The sequence below is a fragment of the Bison bison genome, unplaced genomic scaffold (assembly GCF_000754665.1).
Source record: "Bison bison bison isolate TAMUID 2011002044 unplaced genomic scaffold, Bison_UMD1.0 scf7180017864136, whole genome shotgun sequence".
Taxonomy (NCBI): Eukaryota; Metazoa; Chordata; class Mammalia; order Artiodactyla; family Bovidae; genus Bison; species Bison bison.
In genome coordinates this window covers 12393529-12403882 of record NW_011494708.1, presented here as the reverse complement: position 1 = coordinate 12403882, position 10354 = coordinate 12393529, and positions in this window count along the sequence as shown.

Sequence of the window (10354 nt, the reverse complement as noted above, 5' to 3'; positions counted from 1 at the left end):
CAGAAAAACATCTATTTCTGCTTTATTGACTATGCCAAAGCCTTTGACTGTGTGGATCACAATAAACTGTGGAAAATTCTTCAAGAGATGGGAATACCAGACCACTTGACCTGCATCTTGAGAAATCTGTATGCAGGTCAGGAAGCAACAGTTCTAACTAGACATGGAACAACAGACTGGTTCCAAATAGGAAAAGAAGTACATCAAGGATGTATAGTCACCCTCCTTATTTAACTTATATGCAGAGTACATCATGAGAAACACTGGACTGGATGAAGTACAGGCTGGAATGAAGATTGTCGGGAGAAATATCAGTAACCTCAGATATGCAGATGACACTACCCTTACAGCAGAAAGTGAAGAAGAAATGAAGAGCCTCTTGATGAAAGTGAAAGAGGAGAGTGAAAAAGTTGGCTTAAAGCTCAACATTCAGAAAACTAAGATCATGGCATCCGGTCCCATCACCTCATGGCAAATAGCTGGGGAAACAGTGGAAACAGTGGCTGACTTTATTTTTCTAGGCTCCAAAATCATATGCCGATGGTGATTGCAGCCATGAAGTTAAAAGACGCTTACTCCTTGGAAGGAGTTATGACCAACCTAGGCAGCATATTAAAAAGCAGAGACATTTCTTTGCCAACAATGGTCTGTCTTGTCAAGGCAATGGTTTTTTCCAGTAGTTATGTATGGATGTGAGTGTTGGACTACAAATAAAGTTGAGTGCTGAAGAATTGATGTTTTTGAACTGTGGTGTTGGAGAAGACTCTGAGTGTCCCTTGGACTGCAAGGAGATCCAACCAGTCCATCCTAAAGGAGATCAGTCCTGAGTGTTCATTGGAAGGACTCATATTGAGGCTGAAACTCAAATACTTTGGCCACCTAATGCAAAGAGCTGACTCATTTGAAAAGACCCTGATGTCCTAAGATTGAGGGCAGGAGACGAAGGGGATGATAGAGGATGAGATGGTTGGATGGCATCACCAACTCAATGGACAGGAGACTGAGTAAACTCCAGGAGTTGGTGATGGACATGGAGGCTGGGTGGCTGCTCTTCATGGGTCGCAAAGAGTCAGGAACGACTGAATGACTCAACTGAACTGAACTGAAGGTGATATGGTATTTTTGAGTTCTAGCAATTATATATTTTTTAATTCCATTTAATTCAGATTGAGTCTGAGCAGGTAATGTGACACAATTATACTCATATTTTCTATTTTTTAATAATTTAGTATTCTCTGCATGGTTTATATTTGGTCTTTCTGTTATCTATTTATTTTTTCATTGAATTATGTTTGTTGATATGTGTGGTATGATTTTGGATACTTTAAGTGAAAAGTTGTGCAGTCTCTGGATAATGTTATCATCTTCTAGAAGAGACTTTATCCTTTTCTCTGCAGGCAGGTAGAACACAAGCAAATCACCTTGCTTTGACAGTAACTGTGGATGCTTGAAACTTTACTTTGTGAATTTTCTTCTAATATTTCTTATATGTCTTTCTTTTAGGGCATAACCCTTTAGAACTATGATATAAACATGGAGTGATTGCAGAGTCTGACTTCCTTTTAAGGACTTCAGCTGTATCAGTTTTCCCCTAGAACTCTGAGACTGCCAGAATCTTAATATAGCTTTTCTTTCTTTTTTTTTTCAGAATATTTAAACTTTTATTTTGTACTGGGGTATAGCCGATTAACAAACAATGTTGTGATAGTTTCAGGTGAACAGCAAAGGGACTCAGCCATACATATAAATGTATCCCTTCTCTTCCAAACTCCCCTCTCACCCAGGCTATCACATAGGATTGAGCAGAGTTCCATGTGCTATGAAGTAGGTCCTTGTGGTTATCCATTTTAAATATAGCAGTGTGTACATGTACACCCCAAGCTCCCTAACTATTCCTTTCCCCAGTTCTTACCCCCAGCAGTCCTAAGTTTGTTCTCCAAGCCCGTGAGTCTCTTTCTGTTTTGCAAGTAAGCACATTTGTATCATTTCTTTTTAGATTCCACATATAAAATATGTCATAATTGGCTTTTCTTTCTTAGTAGCTGTTTTACTTTGCTGTTTTTAACCTTTTACTCTGGGCATGTCCAACTCAGGAATTGGTAAATGCCTTTTGAGCGATTGTATACAGAAGACCTGAATCAACTTTGATCCTTCCATTTATCTGCCATCCTCTCCTCTTAATTCCTGTGGTATCCATAAACTTCAATATCTGCTGCACCAGCTCAGTGGATACAACACAAGTTCCAGATCTTATTCTCTGATCAGGCTCTACAAGCTAAAGATACAATGAAGGCAAATAGCTTTTCAGGAAGAAGGCTACTTTGAATTCAGTCTTGGTGAATCTCAATTGATACCTTAGTTGCATTCTGGTGCTTTCAATCAATATTTTTTATTCATTTATTATTTTCATAATTTATAAGACATATCTGTTTCATTGACTAATATGAGATTACTTATTATAGGTAGGGATGAAACTCAAGGTTAGTATTTATCAAGTTATATGGATAACAGTAAAAAAGTAAACATATATGAAAGGCAAGTCTTTTGATTCCCTAACACTCACAAGGGGTAGATTTGCAGAAAGTTCTAAACAGCAGATTTTCAACATTAAATTCCCCTAATGTGATGCCAAATCATACTTCTCCCTATGAGTGACACTGATTCCATTTGCAAAATTCTCTGAAATTCATCTCTTGAGGGTTAAAAAGGGGCTCTTCCTTGAGCTCCTTATCTATTCTTTTATTCTGTAGAGTTATCTCTCATTCCTTATTATTTTGATTCTCTGTTAACATTAATAAATTTATGTATTAAACTTTCTCTGTTCAAATTATTCTGTGATCCTTCTCTCTCTTCATTGTACCCTGACTGATGCAATCATGTAAATAAGGGTTTTGAGGAATATCCGGATGTACATAGCACAGGTATAGCTTCTCTAAATATAGTTTATATCCTTGGGCCTTGGAAGACTGATATATAGAGAAGAAAACAAAATATAGGTCAAATATAAATTTGGAACAGGAATATTGATAATGTAGTCTTGATTCTAAGACAGTGAGATGCAAGCCTACTTATACTCAGATTCTTGTAACAGAACTGTTTAGAATTCAACAAAGGGTGCCACCCTAGTTAGAGTTGTATAACCTAGTCTATATTGGTCAATTTATTGCAGAGTCAGGAAGTTGAGTAGGTTACAGCAATAGAATGAAAAATCAGTGGAATAAAATTTCTGATGGATATTCTGGAGACATGTTATTAGTATGAAGATTAAAATCCCTAGATTTAGAGAGAGAATCTGAATTCTGAAATTGCATTTAATAATGAAAAGTCAATTTTTAAAGCTGCCTAGTCCTATGTTTCTTACAATTGGGGAAAAAATGTAAGTCAGTTTTGTCATAGATGTGTTTAGGATGTGTGTGGTGGAAGGGAAACGGGTAGAAGGATAATACAAGCCACGGTAGGGGGTTTCAGCATCATTAGCAGCAGCAGCAACATCAGTATCTTCAAATTAATAATAAAAAACTGGTGAAATCGAGCAAAAACTATTTGTCAAGGAACTCTGTGTCTGAGGAGTACATAATCTCTTGATCTTCCAATTTTTAGAGCCTGAAAAGTCTGAGGGCATGAAGGGAGTCTTTGATTAGGAATCTTGCCTGGAAGACTTTAGGAAATATTGCTATAATCTCTATTTCTCTCAGTATAGTGACCAGAAAAGCAAGTAAAACTTTCAACATTTTAAAAGAGGTTTTTGTTAAAATTTTGTTGTTGAAATGTGCTTCTTATAGGGCATTAATCAAGCATTGAACTATTTAAATTATGATTTGTAAGCGGCCCAGAGCCCCATACCTTTAACAATAATATTTATATTTCCTTTTGCTAATACCATGCTCAAAACATTTTGGGAATTGTATTTAGTATGTCACTTAATCAGAAGGAGAAAAAAAATGTGTTTGACAGGCACATTGGCAATCCAGTTCTTTATTTACTTGGAATAAATGCATTTTAACTTAACCTGTTGACATTGAGGATTACAATGTGTTAAATATTTTGTGAATATAAATCAACTTTTTTGTTTTTAGTTCATTCTGTAGAAGAAACTGATATCCTAACTCATTTGGATGTAGAACCAAATTCATGACAAGGGTGAATTCACCAAGCTTCCCTGGTGGCTCAGACAGTAAAAAAAAATGGATCTTTCCAATCCAGGGATTGGGTTGGAAAGATCCGCTGAAGGAAGGCATGGGAGCCCATGCCAGTATTCTTGCCTGGAGAATCCCCATGGACAGAAGAGCATGGCAGGCTACAGTCCATGGGGTGGCAGAGTCAGACACGACTGAGAGACTGAGCACAATATGACCTTAGCATTTGGTCCTTTGATAACCATTGTCTTCCCAGTAACTTTTTTGCTGGAAAATTTCTCAGTTTAGATTCCCAAAGTGAAACTGGACACACCGATCTTTTTTTTTTTTCAGTCCAATTTATTATGCTCTCCTTATAAGACAGCTCAAGCCAAAGATATTAGAAATAGCCACTCCAACAAGGTAGGGAACTGAAACAATATATAAAATAAGTATAATAAGAAGAGAAAATACAGTGATTATGACTTATAAATAGCTAAAATAATATATGAATAAATATAATGAGATAAATTCAGTGACATAAATAGTAAAGATCATGTGAATTCATGTAATATTCAAGAAGAAAACTAGTATATAACCTTGTACGTACTCATAAGACATATTTAACTAATATGATGAATAATCTTATAATTGTTTTACATATATTGTACACACAGTAAAAATTTAATTATTGGTTAAAATTATATTGTTGTGGGAATTAAAATTTAATTCTTTTTAATCATAGCTTGAAAAAGAATGCTCAGAGGATTGTGAATTTTTCCTTTCAATTAGAATATTGTCATTTTTATTAATGAAAGATAATTATGTAATAAATTAATAACTCTACTCTTGGAAACTAATTTTCTTTCACAGTTTTATAGAGCTTAATATTATTACTGCTTTTATAACAGACAATGCTTTGAGTCTTGGAAGATCCTCAAACTCTATTTATTAAGGTGATTATTATCTAAGAATTTAGTAACATTAAATAATATGTATTTTTATATAATACAAGGTTGTGCAAGGTTTAATTTTAAAACATGAAAATTTGGTACAACAAATAAAGGAAAAAAGCAAATGTAAATTAGAGATTTCACTTTCTCCATTAAAAGTAAATTAAGACCATTAGTAAACAATCGTCTATGCTACCCTCCCACACAGCTCAATCCAGCTGCATCTGTGAGTCAGACTATTTTCAACTGCTTTTAATTAGCAGTTTTTTAAAATATTTCAGAGGTTGCAAATTAAAGAGCACATTGACTAGCAGATTCTGTACTGTTTAGAAAGGAAATGTCCTGGGGAGAATTCCAAATAGTGATAAAGAATCCCAGTAGTAATTGAAGGCAATGATGGGGCATGTATGAGGAAATTGTTTTAAAAGTGATAACTACTAAAGTCTCAGACTTGGATGCTCTGAAATTAAGATTTAGATGAAATTAGTTGAATTTCTCTCCTATGATTAATAGATTTTTTAATAAATCTACCATTTCACTAAAAGCATTATAAACTGTGGTACTGAGAAAGTGAGGTGATCTGATTATTGTAATTTTATGCATGACATAGATTTTTTAAAAAATTACCAAATTTAGAACAGGTGATATTGTCAAGATTTTATTTTACCCATGTGCTGTATTCTGTGTTTAGTCGCTCAGTCGTGTCTGACTCTTTGCAACCCCATGAACCATAGCCCTCCAGGCTCCTCTGTCCATGGGGATTCTCCAACAAGAATACTGGCGTGGGCTGTCATGCCCTCCTCCAGGGGATCTTTCCAACCCAGGGATGGAACCCAGGTCTCCCACATTACAGATGGATTCTTTGCCTTCTGAGCCACCAAGGAAGCCCATATCATGTAGTAAATACTGTATCTCAAATTATGTACTATGAAAAATAAAAACCTGTATTCTTAGACAGGTATTGCAGACAGAGATTCATGTATGTTCATTCAGAGTTTTTTTTAATTTTCATTTTTTAAGATAATTTATTTTTTAAGCAGTTTTAGATTGACAGAATTTGAGAGCAATATATAGAGTTTCCATGTACCTGCTGTTCCCATGTATGCAGCCTTCCCTGTTATCAACACCCACCCCCTCCACCAGAGTGGTACTCTGGTTACAGCTGATGAAGCTACATTGATGTATTATCATGCAAAGTCCCATAATTTACCCAAAGGTTCACTTTTGATGTTATGCATGCCACAGGTTTATACAGATGTGTGATTACATATATCCATCATAATAGTGTCATACAGATTATTTTCATTGCCCTAAAAATGATCTGTGTGCTCTGCCCATTCTGTCTAATTATGGCATCTCAAATGCTGGATTTTTTTTTATTAAGATAAACTGTGCCTAAGATACTGTCCTGAAACAAACAAAATTATTCCAAGCCTATCTTCAACTTGAAACAGTTCTTTTTCTCTAAAAATCAGCTGGCAAATTAGTTTATATTTGTATTTATTGATTTATTAGGCTAACCTATAAAGCTCCTATCTATTTCATATGTGTGTATGTATGAATAAGTTTGTATACATTCATCTACACTTCCCATATCTACACCCCCCAAAAATAAAGATTTAAATCAGTTTTATTATATGAATCAAAAAATATTAGAAAAAGATCAAAGTAGAGGTCTTGCTCTTTTGAAGTCAAGAGAACCTTGAAATACTTTGCTTCAGAATATATGATTTTTTTTAATAAATTCAGGATAGTCACAAACCATGTGCTGAGCAAATAAATACATTGATATGTAGCAGCTAAGTCACTACTGAATCATTCCAAACAGAACAATTAAAAAATGTATTCAGTAGAGGTTTTGTTTTGTTTTGTCCCTATATGCCAATTTACATAGCTATGTTAGTTTTACCTCATTATTACAAACCGTGTTGGTTTAATATATTTTCTAAAATATCTCTCAGGTATTGAAAATGCACAAATATAATGCTAGATATTGGCTATAGAGAGATGAAGATGGTATTCCCTCACATGTAAAGGTCAAATAGTTTATAGAAGTTCTTATATGGTACTGTTATTATACTTTAGAGAGGATAATCATGTGTGATTATTCATGTATTGTTATAGAAATTAAGAATATTGTATTCATTTATTCAATTGAATATAGATATGTAAAGTTTACTTATAGTCAACAGAATATAAATTAACCCTAACAACTCTATGCTAATAATAATATTACCTAGCATAGTGATACTTTTTAGACAACAATCTATATATTGATCTTGTTGCTGTAATCCTTGTATTTTGTGGTAGTTTAAGGAAGAATTCTGTTTTATTTCTATTAGCTATAATGATTATGCTGCTGCAGAATGTAATAAGTGAGCTTATTTAAAATATAATGGGTATATAACTGCATTTATCATGTTAAGGATGATATAATATGCTTATTAAAGAGTCAAAAGTTCCCAGTTAACTTTTGTTACTTAATGCAAACATGCTGAGCAAATGCTGATGAGAGATCAAAGTCTTTTTGAATTTTCTTAACTGATTCAAATATGAACTAAAAGGAAAAAGAAATTGGCAGAGGTCAGGATGTGCTCTTTACCCTCTTCTGTTTCTTTAACCATATTTGGTTCGATTGAAAGGACATTAGCCTGTTATAGAAGTTGAAGATATCCAGTCTGTTGCTTTGGGCCTTAAAGTTTCCTCATCTGTAAAATCAGGATTAATAACTTAGGGAGTTAGTAATAATGGAATAATTTAATTATATGTGGTATTTAGCATAGTGAGTACCACACAGTAAGAGAGGTATTTTCTAGGATTTATTTATTTCTAGTCATTCACATTGATTTTATTCATTTCAATAAGATTAAATGAAATATTTTAGCTTAATACTATTTAAAGATAATTAGAAATGTTTTTCCTAACAGGAATAAAATCTTCTGTGGGTACTTAATAATGTATCTTTAACATTATAAAGTTGATTTAATCATGCAAATAGCTAGATTTAAGAATACAATTTTGTTTAGTAGATTGACTGACTGATTCACATATAGATGATACTCTGTTAGCTTTGAAACAGCTCTATTCTCCCTTGGTAGTTTTCTTTGTACTTTGAAATAACTTCCAGACAGCAAAATAGTTACAAAGATTAACAGCAGCAACACAATTTTTAAAGTAATTTTTTTTTTAAGTTTTCAAGAGTTACTTGGGGGAAAGCTGCTGACATAATGGCCAACCACAGTAAATAATAACTAACACTGATAGATAACTTACTATTAAACGCTCAGACTTCAAGTTTTGTTGTGGCCAGGTAAAGTCCTTTAAAAGAAAAGGATCCAATCAAGTATAGCATGTTGCATTTATTTTTCATTAATCTCTCAGTGTACTCAAAAAAATAAAAAGATGTGTCCCTTGGGTACACAACATATACTTGAGTTCCTGGTATTAACAGGAGAATTGCTGTTAGGTTAGGTTCAGGGACCTGAGAAATATAGATTAGCAAAGCAGCTAGGACACATTCTCTCACATATTCATATGATGAAATAAAAAGGATTCACCATTCATTAATATTGGGAGTATTAATATTCAGAGTGCCGTGTCATCAAATATTGGTTGAGGCACACAAAAAAGGAAACAAAGGACATTAATACAAAGAAAAATAATTAGTATTAATATAATATTTTGAAAATTGAGTTAAGTTTATCAAAAAAAAGTAACTGGTAAAATGCTAAATTGCTCCCCAAATGTTCACAATAAATCTGAAATACAAGAATGGCATGTAAGACACAATTTTCCAGCGATTTCAGAGGATTTCTATTGCTTCAAATGGCTGATTGCTATATAAGCAATTTTCCAGAATGTGAAATTTAAGTCATTGAAATAGTTTTTTGTCTGAATTTTTTTTAATGTATAGAAATAGCCTTAATGTAACTTTCATTACTTATAGATGAATCACAAATCTGAATGTGTTAGACAAGCAAAGGCAGTTCTAAATAAAATTATCCCTTTTTTATAAATGCTGTAATTTCTATACTAAAACAGATTTTTTTTAAATTTTATTTTATTTTAAACTTTACATAATTGTATTAGTTTTGCCAAATATCAAAATGAATCCATCACAGGTATACATGTGCTCCCCATCCTGAACCCTCCTCCCTCCTCCCTCCCCATACCATCCCTCTGGGTCGTCCCAGTGCACTAGCCCCAAGCATCCAGTATCGTGCATTGAACCTGGACTGGCATCTCATTTCATACATGATATTTCACATTTCAATGCCATTCTCCCAAATCTTCCCACCCTCTCCCTCTCCCACAGAGTCCATAAGACTGTTCCATACATCAGTGTCTCTTTTGCTGTCTCGTATACAGGGTTATTGTTATCATCTTTCTAAATTCCATATATATGCATTAGTATACTGTATTGGTGTTTTTCTTTCTGGCTTACTTCACTCTGTATAATAGGCTCCAGTTTCATCCACCTCATTAGAACTGATTCAAATGAATTCTTTTTAATGGCTGAGTAATACTCCATTGTGTATATGTACCACTGCTTTCTTATCCATTCATCTGCTGATGGACATCTAGGTTGCTTCCATGTCCTGGCTATTATAAACAGTGCTGTGATGAACATTGGGGTACACATGTCTCTTTCCCTTCTGGTTTCCTCAGTGTGTATGCCCAGCAGTGGGATTGCTGGATCATAAGGCAGTTCTATTTCCAGTTTTTTAAGGAATCTCCACACTGTTCTCCATAGTGGCTGTACTAGTTTGCATTCCCACCAACAGTGTAAGAGGGTTCCCTTTTCTCCACACCCTCTCCAACATTTATTATTTGTAGACTTTTGAATCGCAGCCATTCTGACCGGTGTGAAATGGTACCTCATACTGGTCTTGATTTGCATTTCTCTGATAATGAGTGATGTTGAGCATCTTTTCATGTGTTTGTTAGCCATCTGTATGTCTTCTTTGGAGAAATGTCTATTTAGTTCTTTGGCCCATTTTTTGATTGGGTCATTTATTTTTCTGGAGTTGAGCTGTAGGAGTTGCTTGTATATTTTTGATATTAGTTGTTTGTCAGTTGCTTCATTTGCTATTATTTTCTCCCATTCTGAAGGCTGTCTTTTCACCTTGCTGATAGTTTCCTTTGATGTGCAGAAGCTTTTAAGGTTAATTAGGTCCCATTTGTTTATTTTTGCTTTTATTTCCAATATTCTGGAAGGTGGGTCATAGAGGATCCTGCTGTGATGTATGTCAGAGAGTGTTTTGCCTATGTTCTCCTCTAGGAGTT